Source organism: Hemicordylus capensis, chromosome 15, assembly GCF_027244095.1.
Source record: "Hemicordylus capensis ecotype Gifberg chromosome 15, rHemCap1.1.pri, whole genome shotgun sequence".
Taxonomy (NCBI): Eukaryota; Metazoa; Chordata; class Lepidosauria; order Squamata; family Cordylidae; genus Hemicordylus; species Hemicordylus capensis.
In genome coordinates, this window is record NC_069671.1 from 11,463,319 (window position 1) to 11,478,358 (window position 15,040).

Here is a 15,040-nt window from a genome sequence, read left to right on the forward strand (position 1 = left end):
CAAGAGTTGGCTGGGGCTATGTTCAGCCCCAGTGGACATAAAAGATGGGCGCCTAGAGTGTGCATCTCCAGGGGGAATCCCCCAATGCGTCGCACATGTCGTGCAGTGCATTGTGGGGTATCCAGAGGCCAGGACACGTCATCTTGGCCCCCAGAGCTCTGTGCTGTGCCACACCGCACAGATCATCTGGGAGTGCAGAGTCCACACTCACAGCAACAGACCAACACTCGTCTGGGGAGGGGGGGAAGCGGAGTTTGACCAGCCTCCCCCTGCCACTGCCTGCTCATCACCCTGCCTGCCCAGTCGTGCAAATGACCTTATCAGGTTCAGAAGTTAATTTTTAAAAAACACAGTAGTGGAGCCAGCCCAGCAGAAAACACTCCTTCATGGGTCCAGAAGGGAATGCAAGAGGGAGTCTTCTATGGCTGACAAGCACTCCAGCAAAATACCTGGGAATGACTGCCTTTGCCACGACTACACAACTTCAGCCTTTCTGCAGATGCTGGACTACAAATCCTCGAATCCCTGACTATTTAAGTACTGTTTAATTTATATACCGCCTTTCATTAAAATATTCCCAAGGCGGTTTACAGTAGAATTAAAACAATGCACAATTAAAACAATATGCAATTAAAAGTACAAATATTAGATTTGCATATAAAAATACTACATCTCTGCCCAAAATGTATGTCTCCTATGTTTACAAATTTAAAACCTATGTTTAGAAATTTAAAAACTTATATAAAATAAAACAGTAAAACACAAAGCACCTGCAAAAAACAGTTCTCCTATAAAAACCTGGGTGAAGAGCCACATTTTTACTTCTTTTCTAAAAATTATGATGGAGAATGAGGAGTGGATGCCAGCTGGGAGAGCATTCCAAAGCCTGGGGGCAATGACCAAGAAGGCCCTGTCCCTCTATTGGCTACTACTAGCCACTGTTGTCCTGCTATTGGCTACGATTGGCCACTATTGGCCACAGTGGCTGGGGGTTATGGGAGCTGTTGTCCAGAAACAGCTGGAGCACCAACATTGTGCGGCCCTGCTGCAAACTGTACAGAGCCAACTCATGCTTCTGCAGAATAGGGTTGCTCTCCTACTGTTATCCCCCACACCATGTTCTCCTGCTTTGATGACCCACCTTTGAACATAATTATTTAAGGGTGGTGGGGTGAAACTACCATCCACTCCTTTGCAAGATAACTCCTTAGAATGCAAATTATAGTGGAGGACCAACATGTATGTGTGTTTCGCCTCCTTTAAATCTGATCAATTATGCACAGCCCTCTTTCCCCCACCACATGCCCCCCACTCCTGATCAAAGAGCAAGCCAACATACATCTGTTAAGCAAGCTTAATATATAAATTAGACACTTTGCTCAAATAATTATAAACCACAGTAATTTCTCTAACACACATTCTCCTCCTGCCTGAATGGTGTTTTCAGGATTCAAATACATATTAATGAAAGGCAAGTGGAAGGGAAGGCTATGTTTATTTTCTGCCACTCTAGGCATTGTGACTCAGATGTTTAAAAAAAAAAACACACCCAACAACTTGCCATTTTGGCCTCCACGCTCAGACAATTTATTCTGGACTCCTGCCAAGAAGCAGTTGAAAGGTTGCAACTTCCATTGCCAATAACTTGGAAAGGATAACAGAGATCATGCATTTATTAAACATGAAGAAAGCATTTCCACAACAAGGGCAAGAGGGAAAGGTACCATGGATTTAATTACTACATATTAACTGAGTGTTAGCTATGGGCATAACATGAATTCATCCGTGGAGGAACCATCACTCAGGGCAGAGCATATGCTTTGCATGTTGAAGATCTTCCTGGGTTCCAACCCTTAGGATCCTCCATTGAAAGGATCTCAGATTTCCCTTTTAGGGTTGAGAAAGACCCCTAGAGGAAGGACTGCAGCTCAGTAGTAGAACGTGTCCTTAGCATCCAGAAGGTCCTAGGTTCGGTTCCCGGCATCTCCAGCTAGGGCTGGGAAAGACGACTGCTGCCTGAAACTCGGGAGATCTGCTGCCACTCAGTGTAAACACTCTGCTAGATGGTAGACTCGATACAGCTAGATGGCCTGACTCAATATAAGGCAGCTTCCTAGGCTCCTATGAAACTGGAGCTTGGGCAGTTTGCCACAGCTTTCCGTTCATTTCCAGTGGATTGTCCCTTTGGCTAAGCAGAGTCCCCCCTGCTTTGTATTTAAATGGGAGTCTACAAGTGTGAGCACTGGAAGATATTCGCCTTAGGGGATGGGGCCATTCCGGGAAGAGCACCTGTCTGCTTACGTGCAGAAGCTTCCAACTTCCGCCCTGGCCTCTTCTCCAAGAAGGGGCTGAGAGAGACTCCTGCCTGCAGCCTTGGAGAAGCTGCTGCCAGGCTGTGTAGGCAATACTGAGCTAGGAAGACCAATGGTCTGACTTAGTATATGGCATCTTCCTCCCACCCCTTGTAGCTGCTGGCAGGAGCTGCTGCTGTGCCCCCAGGAACCACTGCCACCACTGCCTGCTCCATCACCTTCTTCATCCTTTTCCTCCTCTTCTTGGCTGCTGCCATCACACCCATTATGAGGGGATGCCATACATCCCATCCACTTACTCACAGCTCCAACAGCCTGCCAGAAGTTCCCAGCAGGATCTCTGAGCTGCAAGTGAAGGGATGGGACTTGGCATGAGAGGGGACACATGATACGCAACATCTCCCCTCACTCCGAAACAGCAAGGTGGCCATGAGAGAAGGAAGCAGGAAGTACGGCAAGGCAGAAATTGATGGTTGCATGGAACCTAGGAAGCTTCCATCTACCGAGTCAGACCATTGGTCCATCTAGCTCAGTATTGTCTACACAGACTGGCAGCAGCTTCTTCAAGCTTGCAAGCAGAAGTCTTTCTCAGCCCTATCTTGGAGAAGCCAGGGAGGGAACGTGGAGCCTTCTGCATGCAAGTATGCAGGTGCTCTTCCAAGAGCGGCCCATTCCCTAAGGGTATATCAGTACATGTGAGTACAGTACCACATGTAGTCTCCCATTCAAATACAAACCAGGGTGGATCCTGCTTAACAAAGGGGACATTTCCTGCTTGCTACCACCAGCCAAGCAGCAGGGGCCAGCAATGGGCGGGGGGCACTATCCTTGCTATGCCCCTGTACCACAGTACACTCCGCCTTACAACCCCTATGGGCACTTCACGGCATTAGATCTCTTATGAAAACACTTCCAGTCAACGTGTAGGTTACAGGTAGTAGATTATCTCTTCCTCCTTTACGCCAAGTGTTTGACCACACAGAAAGATACGAAATCCCATTTCATCTGAGTCTATATTTTGCAGCATATGTTAATTGCTAATATGCCGCTGCTAAATCATCTTCATTATCCAAACTTTGACTTCCCTCTGGAATCGTATTAAATATGGCTTGTATGTTCTGCTGAGCCAGAAACCCAAGGAAGCGCAATTATACCATTTTTCTCTTTCTCTCGCCGTGTGTGATTTAATATTAATTTTCTCTCGCCGGATAAATCCACCCCTACCTGATGTTCCCTGGGGAATCCTGACAGAAAGTAAAGCTCTTCTGCAGGTAGACACGACACGACAGAGGGCTGACCTTTAACCGCCATGATCGCCTGCAGTACTTTCACTAAGTCCCATCTGTCAAACTTGATCACTCTTAATAATGAGGTACAATTCAGAAAAGTTAATATGCAAAGAAACCAGCTGGAGAGGAGGAGGATAAAGGTTAGGGGGGGAGAAGGAAAATGTACATCTCTCATCTCTTTTCCAGATCATAATAAGAAAAAAAGACTTTCTTCCTTACAATTCATTGTCTTGTGTGCACTAAATTCAATCATCCAGTGGCCAGTTTTACCCACAATGCAGCCCTCTTTGGGTAACTATCTCCAGCCTGCATCAGGCAATGAGAAGTAGCTTTTCCCCACTTCCTGTTTGTTTTGCCTTGTTTGTTTTCCAAAAGTCTGAAGAATTTCCCCAATGTACATACTCAGCCATTTGCTTGTTCAGTCCTGTCTCTACATCTGATTATCTCCTGTTCTCTTTCCCATTTTTTATATTAAGAGTGACCTCAATTTTATTTGAGTTCAGGATAAAAGTCCCAGTTTGTTATCTATATATTATTATAGCGCTGGCTCAATGTCTCAGCAAACACTTCAGCTATACTTGTTCCTTCTGGAAAAAACCCATCATCAGTTTGATGGTCTAATTCAGAGGTGGTTCTTGCTTCTTGGCATTCTGCCCTTGGTATTGTTCATATCACTTCTATATTATGTGGAGCTTCCCTCTGAACTCCTCTATCAGTGACTCCTCAGACAATGATCCTGAGTCACGGCTATCAGCTCAGAGGGTCCCACAAAATCTGCAACCTCCAGTCCTGAAGTCAGAGATGGACTTCCATGAAGTCCACCATGATTTTGTGGGTTTGAAGACCAAAATGATCACCAAAGAATGTTTGCTCTCCAAAGGGTCTCAAGTGGCATTTGTTTTAATTACCTATAATATCCCACCTTTCTTCCCAACAGCAGTAGCAAAAAGCACCTTCTTCTTCCAATACATTGTCAGCAATGCCCACAAAAACATCCACCTATTCATCTCCATTGCTTTCACTAACCCTTGCTCTCCACTGGCTTCATTGGCCCCAGACATCACCCCATAGTCAAACCTAATCTGGCTACAGTTCCCATGTCATCCTGTTCACTAGGCATTTCTTAATAGTTGGGATGACTCATGTGATTAAGCCAGGAAAAAGAAAGAATCAGAAGAAAACTAATACAGTGAGGCTATTCACACGATTGCAGAAAATCGGGCTAGCCTCCGCTAGCCTGATTTTCTGCAATCGTGAGAACCACCAGGCTCGGCTGCGAGCCCAGTGGTTCTTGAGCGGGTATCCCACTCAAGTAGCCCGCCCCTAAAACCGGGTTTGCGGAGCGAGCACGCGAGGGGAAAAGCCACCTCCCAGCTCCGGGGGTCTCACAAGCATGCCCTTCGCACTAGCGCAGGGCATCCTGTAGCTTCTGGGAAGGATCGGTCCCTGCTCCCCCCAGCCCCCACTGGCTCTGTCACAGAGCCAGCAATCATGTGGGTGGCCGATCCTGCCGCCCAGGGCTCCCGCCCTGCTCGTGTGCAGGGAGAGTGGGCTCAGCTCTCTCTCACAAACTGGGTCTCCCTGATCGTGAGACCCGGCTCAGTGTCAAAGGAGCAGAAGATAGGGGAAATGGCCACATTCACACATAATGTGAAACCAGAGTTCAATGAAGCAGGGGTTGGGATTTGTGCATGTCCAAATGCATGAAGAGGCAGTTTCTCAGTCTGCAATTTCCAATGCCAAAGTCTAGTTTGAACTTTCAGTTTATAGTGAGTGTTGCCACCTCAACCTGCGGTTTTGTGATAGCACATCCAAACGCAAATGGTGCCATAGCCACAGTTTTGTGTTGTTTCTGGAACCATAATCATAGAGAGTGTTTCCCAGACCTGCCCAGGATTGTGCCCGCTCAGTGGCTGCAATGCTTCTCACTGGCTGCCTCTCTGAGCACTTGCCCAGCCCCCCGTCTCTGATCTAAGAAAGCAGTTGCCCAGCAACATCATGTCCCATCCCAAGATTGTCAAAAGGCAAAGTCACATGAGGACATGCCATCTTCCCACTCTGGCCTTTGATCCCGCCCCCTGCCCCCCCAGCAATCAGGAGAGAAAGGGGATAGGAAGGCAAAACGGGCACTATGTGCTTTGCTATCCAAAAATGAAGTGATAAAGATGTATGTTCAGAAGCACATGTAGTCATGGTGGCAATATAAACAGGGCAACCCCATTAGATCATTGGGATGGTAATATATGGCAGGGTTGGGTTTAACTAGGGTGGGGTTTAAAAGAAAGCTCCACCCAGGAATTCTTGAATGGCTCAGGTCTGTTTTTTGTACTATGATGTTGGGAAAGTGGGGCCCTTCCCCTTGTGTTAACATGTGCAGTCCCTAGGGATGAAAAGGCACGATCGCACTTGGCATGCCCTCTTGAAGATTGTGGCCAATGGCCCTGCTGATGTTCTGATGCCTGGTGATGCAAGCGCTATGGAGCTTGATGGATGCAAACTCAGAAGACCAGGAAGAGTGAGGAGCTCCCCTGCCCTGAAAATGGAGGGCTGCAGTTAGATGAATGTCTGCAATGTGATTCACTGTTAGAAAAATTAACCATGGGTTTGGCAACCTCCAGTTTCACATTATGTGCGAACGTGGCCATTGGCAGGGAATACAATTGGAAAATATGGGTATTCTCAAAATTATAGGGTTTGAGGGGTAAATATTTTTTTCTTCAACCATCCTGAAATCACTATCTTCAGTCCAAAAAATCTAAACAGGATCATATCTGCCCCCCCTCAGCAAAACCCACCCACACATCTAGCTTTGTTTGTTGGGGGTTGTGAATGGAGAGGAAACGCCAAAGGAGGAGTGGAGAAGTCTTTCATTCCTTGGGTATCATCTGTCACCCCTCTTAAGCGGAAAACGTTAACGGCATTTACTCCAGCACTACAGATGGCTGAATACACCCAGGAGGAAATCCCAGAAGCCTTAACAAAATGTAACTCTTGTACAACACTGTGTTTTGAAGCGTCTTCCGATGCCCTCTCAAAGGAGGCATGAAATATCCAAGAGGATGAGAAGACAATTGCACATGAGCCACTGGCAGCTGGTTTGCCTAAGAAGTTTAAATAGATCCCGGCTGTGCCCAGGATTAAGAGCTGGAAGCAACATTCGGCAATGAGCACCAAACTCCCTCACTTTGCTCAGCTGCAAGAGGAGGGGCTGCAGGATGCGGCTGTAGCTCAGTGGCAGAGCATCTGCTTTGCATGCAGAAGGTCCTGGGTTCAATCCCCATCATCTCCAGGTAGGGCTGGGAAAGATCCCTGTATTGGGGGTGGAGCCATAGCTCATATGGGACCACGCCACAACCATAACATCTGTTTTTCATGCAAAGAGTCCTTGGTTCAATCCCTGTGGTAGGGCTTCAATCCAAGCAGGACTGAGAAAGACCTTTGCTTGAAACTCTGGAAAAGCCACTGCTGGTCAGAGTAGACAATCCTTGGTGCAAAATAGAGGAGATATTTTGACCCAGCATTACTTCCAGGCAAAAATATTATTATTCCAAAGCTGGGTGGGTGGGGGAGTAGAATTTAGAAATAAAAGTTGGGGGCATCCCTTTTCCAAGGTCCAGGGACATTCAAACTAGAGAGTCTACCAAAACTCATTACATAGTTTGGAATTCAGATCTACTCAGCATAAATGGCTGGAACCTTTACTGAGATTGATCTACTTCTTAATTTTTTTAAAAAAAACTCTTTTAATCAACTAAAAAAACCCATAATTGGCAACTCATATCCAAATCAGAGAAGAATGTGATATTCACTAATTCAGTCCTCACCCCCACTGAACCTGATCCACCTCACATGCATGGCGACCTGCATTCTGAACCCAGAGACTGAAAAGAAAGGATACCTTTTCTTCTTAAGCGCCCTTAAGTTGGCCCTGTGCATGAATGCACTTAACCTGAACTACCCAGCACTCCAGAGGAATAAAATCACCCAGACTGCACTGTCCACCTGAATGAATCTTTGCAGTTCAGCACTGTTCAGTTCATTCAAGTCCCTTGGAAGTCTTCAATAAGCTGTGTTAACTGTTTCTGTTATTCAGACACAAGGTACCTTTTTCGGAAGAAAGAGAGAGAAGACCCCTGCAAGGAAACGGAGTATGATGAAGAAATACTACAGCCCAGTGGTTGGCAAACTGTAGTGCATCTGGGGCCCCCTCAGAAGTGTATTGGGGTTCCTCAGTGGGAAGTGGAGCAATTAGGTTGGGCCTGTACTTCAGTGGCAGAACACCTGCTCTGCATGCAAAAGATCCCAGGTTCAATCCCTGGGATTTCCAGGTAAGACTGGGAAAGACCCCTTTCAAAAGCCCTAAAGAGCTGCTGCTAGTTAGGAACATAGGAAGTTGCCATATACTGAGTTAGACCATTGGTCTGTGTAGCTCAGTATTGTCTTCACAGACTGGCAGTGGCTTCTCCAAGGTTGCAGGTAGGAATCTCTTTCAGCCCTATCTTGGAGAAGCCAGGGAGGGAACTTGGAATCTTCTCCCTGAGGGGAATCTCTTACAGTGCTCACACTTCTAGTCTCCCATTCATATGCAATCAGGGTGGACCCTGCTTAGCTAAGGGGACAAGTCATGCTTGCTACCAAAAGACCAGCTCTCCTCACAGTTAGTGTAGTAGTACTGAGCTCAATGGGCCAAAGGTCTGATTTTGTAAAAGGGAGCTTCATATATTCACATAAATTCCTGTCACTATCAATATTCCCCTACAATACACAGCCAGAGAAGGATTTGGGGCACATCACAGAACTCCATTCTCAGTTCTCCTAACCATGGTCTTGAACATGCAATCATGGTTTAATCTCAGCTTGTTTCAGTCACACTGCAGGCTCTCACATACAGAGAAGCAAGTCTAGATCACAGGATTAAGGAGAGGAGATAAGATTCAAATAAACCATGAGATGGTGGAACATTTGATTATCATCTGTAGTGCCAATCCATATTGGGTGAGATGAGAGAAAACAAGCCGAAGTTGAATCCTAACAAGATGGAGGTACTATCTGTAGAGGGTCGGGATCTGAGAGATGGTTTAGATCAGTGATTCTCAAACTTGGGTCCTCAGGTGTTATTGGACTTCAACTCCCATAATCCTCAAGCAAAGGCCACTGAGGCTGGGGATTATGGGAGTTGAAGTCCAATAACACCTGAGGACCCAAGTTTGAGAATCCCTGGTTTAGATGATCTGCCTGTTTTGGATGGGGTTACACTCCTCCTAAAAGATGAGGTCCGTAGTCTAGGAGTGCTCCTGGATCCCAAACTCTCTGAGGATGTGGCCAGGAGTGCTTTTTATCAGCTTCAGCTGATACACCAGATACTGGGTCCACTCAGTGTGAACTATAAAACTGTAATATGAAAAATACACTGTACAAATAGAGAAATACTGTACAGAAAATAAAATGAACAATTCCCTTTAGACAAACTTTACTCTTCACCTTCTGCAGGCAAAGCAGATGCTCTACCACTGAGCTATGGCCCCATCCCACAGAGATTCTATTGGGGTGAATGCATCTAGGTTGCCCCAAATAGTAAGCCATTTGCCGGGTGGCGAAGTGTGCTACAACTTTCAGAAGTTGAAGGAACACTGCTCTGCTTCTATCCTCCCACCAAGAAGAGTATACTGGTCTGGCCCTTTAAAAACTGTGTGTTAGGAAAGCTCAGGAAATCATATACAAATAAAACAGACCAGAAATGTGAAGGGAGAGAGAATCACACCGGGTAAAACAGCTCCCCGCTCACACCTTTCTTTGCTTTCGACAGGGCCCCAAACCCAGAGGCAAAACAACTCCAGTGGCAAGTCTCTTTTTGCCCAAAGAAGCAATTTTGTCGAACTTCCAGACAAGGGATATGACCCTCGCTGGAGAGACAATGGACCGAGGGGGAGCTAATATGCTTCCAAAAATCTATGTTTAACCACTGCTGGCAATTTCTCTCTCTCCCCCCTCTCCTCCCCACCACCCCCATTATTTCTATTTCAGGGTCCATTTTTATTGTGTCCAATTGTTTGAGTTCAGATCTACAACTTATGCTCTGGTTGGATTTAAAAAAAAAAACGACAAAGGCAGGTAGAGTAAGTAGCTGGATTGTGGAACACAGATGGATATTCAAAGGTGATATACCCCAGCTGATGGGGAGTAAGAAGAAGAAAACTGCTGCTTCAATGGCACACTTCTGGGCTCTCAAGAAGGCGTTATTATTTATTTATTATTATTATCATCTATATCTATATTTCTCTTAGGCATACCCATCGCTAATCCCATGTGTGGCACCTCTCGCGAGAGTTCATGAGCAGCTGCCCGGATAGCAACAGGGACAGGGGAGAAAACGGTGGTGGTGGCAGCTGGCTGGCCGGCCAGCCAAAGAAAGCGGCAAATGGCAGGCAGGAAGAAGACGGTGGCAGGGTGGGCCAAGACGGCGGGGGCGAGTGGGGCAAAGAAGACGACCGGTGGACAGGGGAAGAAGGCGGTGAGCAGGTGGGAAAAAAAGCAGTGGGGTGTGTGGGGAGAAAGCAGCATGTTGTTGCTGTTGTTATTATTGTTATTGTTGTTATTATTATTATTACCCACCCCTACAGTACACTAATAACACCACATGAATATGACAAATATTTATATACTGTTTTTCCACAAACGTTCCCAGAGAGGTTGACATAGATATAGAGATGAAAATCACTACTGCTGGGGGTGGCTTATAACATTAATAAAACAGATACAACCCGTGTTCCCTCTAACAGGGATCCCTAGATGTTGTTGACTACAACTCCCATAATCCCCAGCCAAAGGCTATTGCACCCTGTTAGAGGGAAAACTGAATACAACGCAGAACACTAAAAAAAATTAAGAACATTTTTAAAAATTAAGAAAATTTAAGGAGTTGCGGCTAAAACCACAACTAAAAGAACACGTTTTTAAAAGGATGAAATTAAAAGTTATCATTCAACTGCAAAACTCTAAGAAACCTACCAGATATAAGTAGAAGATACACTATTTCAAAGCCTCTCTAAAAAGACGTGCCTTCAGTTGCTTCTTAAAAACACAGAGGGAGAGAGCATGGGAACCCCCTCTGGGAGGGGTTTCCAAAGTCAAGGGGCCCCAATTTGTGACAAACAGGATGCTGGACTAGGACCCTGAGCCTGCTGCAGCAGGCCTCCTCTTATGTTCCTACACTCTAGATATTGAAACTGAATCTCACACAAAAGTCTCCTCCTCCTTTAAGTGGCTCTACCCATTCTCCCTCACTGTCCCCTCTGTCCACACCTTCATTCCAGAACACCTCTCTTTGGAAGAGGGGAGGGAGCATAGCTCAGTGGAAAAGCATCTGCTTTGCATGCAGAAGGCCCCAGGTTCAATCCCTGGCAGCATCTCCAGGTAGGGCTGGGAAAGACTCTTATCTGAACCCCAAGAGAACCATTTTTGGTCAGTGTAGACACTAGCGTGCGGTGTCAGCACGTACATGGCATCTGTGTATGCGTGGGCACCATTTGCATGGTCAGAAACACCATGCGGACCACACAAATTGTGCCTGCACATTCATGGACACCATGACACCACACAAGAGGTTACTGGGATGGTGCGGCAGAGAGCAGATAAGAACCTGCTCTTTTTTCTCTCCAAAATTCCGAGTACAATTTCCCTAAAAATGTATCAACCATGCTTTGAACCACGGTTTGGGCACATCCCTAGTAGACACTACTGAGCTAGATGGACCAAAGGGCTAACCCAGTATAAAACGGCTTTCTCACACACGAAAGGACATCCATGAGTGGCGGAGCACAGACCTTGCATGCAAAGATTCCCAGGTGAAATGGCTGGCATCTCCAGGTAGGCCTGGAAAAGACTCCTGCCCGAAACTTTGGAAAGCTGCTGCCAGTCAGTGCTGCCTATAATGAGCTAGATGGATCAATGTTCTGACTCAGTAGAAAACAGCCTTCCTATGTTCATATGCTGCTTTGGCTTCCATGCAGTGCCTCCATCTCCTGGCCAATGTGAGGATCCACTGTGGGGGTTGGTTTCAAACCCTGGCACCGTCCACCAATTGCTTTAAAATAAATGTTCTTTGCCTCCTGAATGAACCATCATGACGGACAATCACTGCAGACTCCTTGGAATAGGCCAAACTCCTCCCAGGTTTGAGGCCTCCCGCTTTACAGTGGAAATATTTCATCTGAAACACTTAGCATAGTCACCTTCCAAATCATTAAGTCATTGAATAAAATTATCTTATAATATAAGAGCAGCTGCTATGGCATATTGGCCCAGCAGACAAGCTCCCAGCCAGAATGTTGAAACAGCTGCCGGAGGTTAATGTCCCTAATTATGCATTCATTTATCAAATTTTGGGGGGGTTTTGGCCCCGGGTTTTGTTTGTTTGTTTGTTTGTTTTTAAAAACATTGTTCCTAATCTGCTCTTGGTACACGTACCAAATGGGGATAAAGTTAACCGAGCATGTGACAGAAATAATGTCATTGCTCCAATGACAAACAGCAGAATCTTAGAGCTGGAGAGATCACGAAGCTGCCCAGTCCAGAATTGGCACCTCTTTTGATAGCTCCTCCTGAGGTGGAACTAGATATTCGGGGCTTGCACGAAAAAGAGGCAACTGCAGCTAAATCCTAGTCCTATTGTCCACTCAAATTGAATCCCAAAATCTCGAATCGAATCGTAGAGGACTAGGACTACGAGAATCGTAGAGGACTAGGACACAATCGAATCGAATCGTAGAGGACTAGGACACAAAGAGATTTTTCTCCCTCTCTCATAACACTAGAACCAGGGGTCATCCCATGAAACCAATGACCAGAAAATTTAGGACCAACACAGGAAAAGACTTTTTCACACAGCAGATCATTTAATCTGTGGAATTCTCTGCCAGGGGGTTTGGTGATGGCCACCCACTTGGATGGCTTTAAAAGAGGCTTAGACCAATTCATGGAGGATGGGCCTCTCGATGGCTATTACTCTGAGGGCGATAAGCCACCTCCAGCTTCAGAGGCGAGATGCCTCTAAATGCCAGTGGCAGGGGAGCAACAGCAGGAGAGAGGGCATGCCCTCACCTCTGGCCTGTGGGCTTCCCAGAGGTATCTGGTAAGCCACTTTGGGAAACAGAATGCTGAACTAGATAGGCCTTGGGCAGCAGGGCTGTTCCTATGTTCTTATATTAAGCTCTGAAAGGAGACGCTATTTGCCACTGCCATCAGGTCCTTTCCATTCCAAACACCACTGCAATATAGATGGGACAGATTTGAGATGTTTTGGTTTCATTACACTTAACTTATCGAGGTCCAGAGCTAGAAATATTATGATCATTATGGACACATAACTGGAACAGCTGTTGGTGAGCGAGAGGTACCAGCAGACTCAGGGTAACCTGTAGATACTTGGTTTGACAAAGTTCTGAAGGGGAAAACCCACTGGAGTAAAGAAAAACAAACCCTCAAACTGCCCCAATGTAACTCAATGGCGTGGAATGTTCACAGACAGACAGCACTTAACAGAGAACCAGATGGGTGGAGCTAATGGAATTCAGTGCCAAAGAGGGGGGAAGGAGGGCTTGAACCAAATGAGTAGGGAATTGGTCCGCTTGAAGAATACTTCACTCTTTCAAGGCAGTCACAACCCCTTCTCCTTCTGAGGGGGAAAGGTGTCTAAAGTGCTTTCATTTTGTCACCAGGAATTTCATCCCTTCGTCTTTCTAGTGGGGAAGAGCTTTGACACATTAAGCTATTGGTGCGGTGGCCACCTCAAAGGAAATAATATAAAAACAACTGTATGCATGTGAACTCTCATGAGAAAAAAAGAGGGAAGTTGCACACTGAATCTGTCAATCCGCTGATCATTGTTTATGCACCCATGCACAATAAACGCTTGTTGCCTTTTTTCACACCAGGGATATTGTGTTGTGGATCATAGGAACATAGGAAGCTGCCTTATACGGAGTCAGACCATTGCTCTATCTAGGCTAGCTCAGTATTGTCTACACTGGCTGGCAGTGGCTTTTCCTTGGTTGCAGTCAGGAGTCTCTCTCAGCCTATCTTCCAGTGCTCACATGCATAGTCTCCCATTCAAATGCAAACCAGGGCAGACCCTGCTTATCAATGGGGAAAATTCATGTTTGCTACCACAAGACCAGTTCCCCTCCCTCAAAAGTCCATGTGAGTGAGTGAGTTTGTTTTTTGCTTGCTTGTATGTGGGATTCAAGGCAAAGAATGATGGGGAAACGGCTCATCTCTCATATCCTCATTAATAAACCCGCCTATCATTAAACAGATACAACAGCATGAGGAGACTATTAAGGAGCTACAATATATTTGATCCACAGTGCCCCAGCAGCATTAATGGGACCTGCATGGGGTTAATTTCAGAAGCACCGCACCACAAACACACCCTTAAGGACGCCAGTGAAGTTGACACAAGTTGACAAGGGTGTAAGTGACAGCACTGACACCACCCAGACTGTGTGGTGTTTGCATGTGAAAAGCTACAGGTTCCAGAGAGGGAATTTGGAGGCAGCCGCTAAGCCATTCCAAACTTTCCTGTTCGCTGCTCCATCCGCCAACAGGTACTCCAATGACAGATTTATTAAAGCCCATTATTTTGGGCTCTGCACACCACTCAACCTTGCTGCTGAACGTTATTGTTGTGTTTATGGTATTAATTATACAGGCTTCTGCACCACCTGTCAGAGGGCATTCTTAGCACCCTTTCAAAAACACACACTGAGACACTTGCTGGCTTATTTGTAGTTGGTTTGCAGTCTTGCTGAAAACTGTACCCAAGGTGGCAAGAACGGCAATTATTTGTCTACTGGTTGAAAGGGCCCATCAAGTTTGACGGGTGCAGGAGTGAAGGAAAGAAAGTCCCGGTTGTTTACCCAGCTCACTGCTTCACCTCTTCCTATCCCACACAGACCATTAGAAAGATCTCTCAGGCTTGGATCTGTCTCCAGTTCCCCCAAACTGAACACAACCTTCAAACACTGAGGAGATAAGAATGGTGCTTAGAGGGCAAATATGTGAGCGCCCCCATATTTAAAAATAAGTTTTTCTAGTTAGAACTAATCAGCCTCCTTTCCTTTCTCTGTCTCTACAACTCGACTAAATTTGGTTGGTTGGTTGCTGCTCTTCCTCCAAGGAGCTCAGGAGTTCTTTTTATCCTCACAACAACCCTGTGAGGTAGGTTAGGCTGAGAGATACATGACTGGCCCAGAGTCACCCAGTGAGTTTCATGGTTGAATGGGGATTTGAACTCAGGTCTTCCCGGTCCTAGTCCAACAGCCTAACCACTACGCTATGCTGGCTCTCCTACACTATTAAGAAGTAGGCTAAAAAAAAACTCATTGCTTGTCTGCACAGTACCGTCTTCTTCCTGACATCAAAGGAGATGGTGGGCCTGAA

The 15,040-nt window shown here is 46.1% G+C and overlaps 1 protein-coding gene across 2 annotated transcripts in view; it reads right to left on the reverse strand.

The window, feature by feature from the left end:
• The window catches only part of TMEM132B (transmembrane protein 132B), a 322,459-nt gene that overhangs the window by 58,805 nt on the left and 248,614 nt on the right, over positions 1–15,040 (reverse strand). The gene's annotated exons all lie outside the window — the stretch shown is intronic.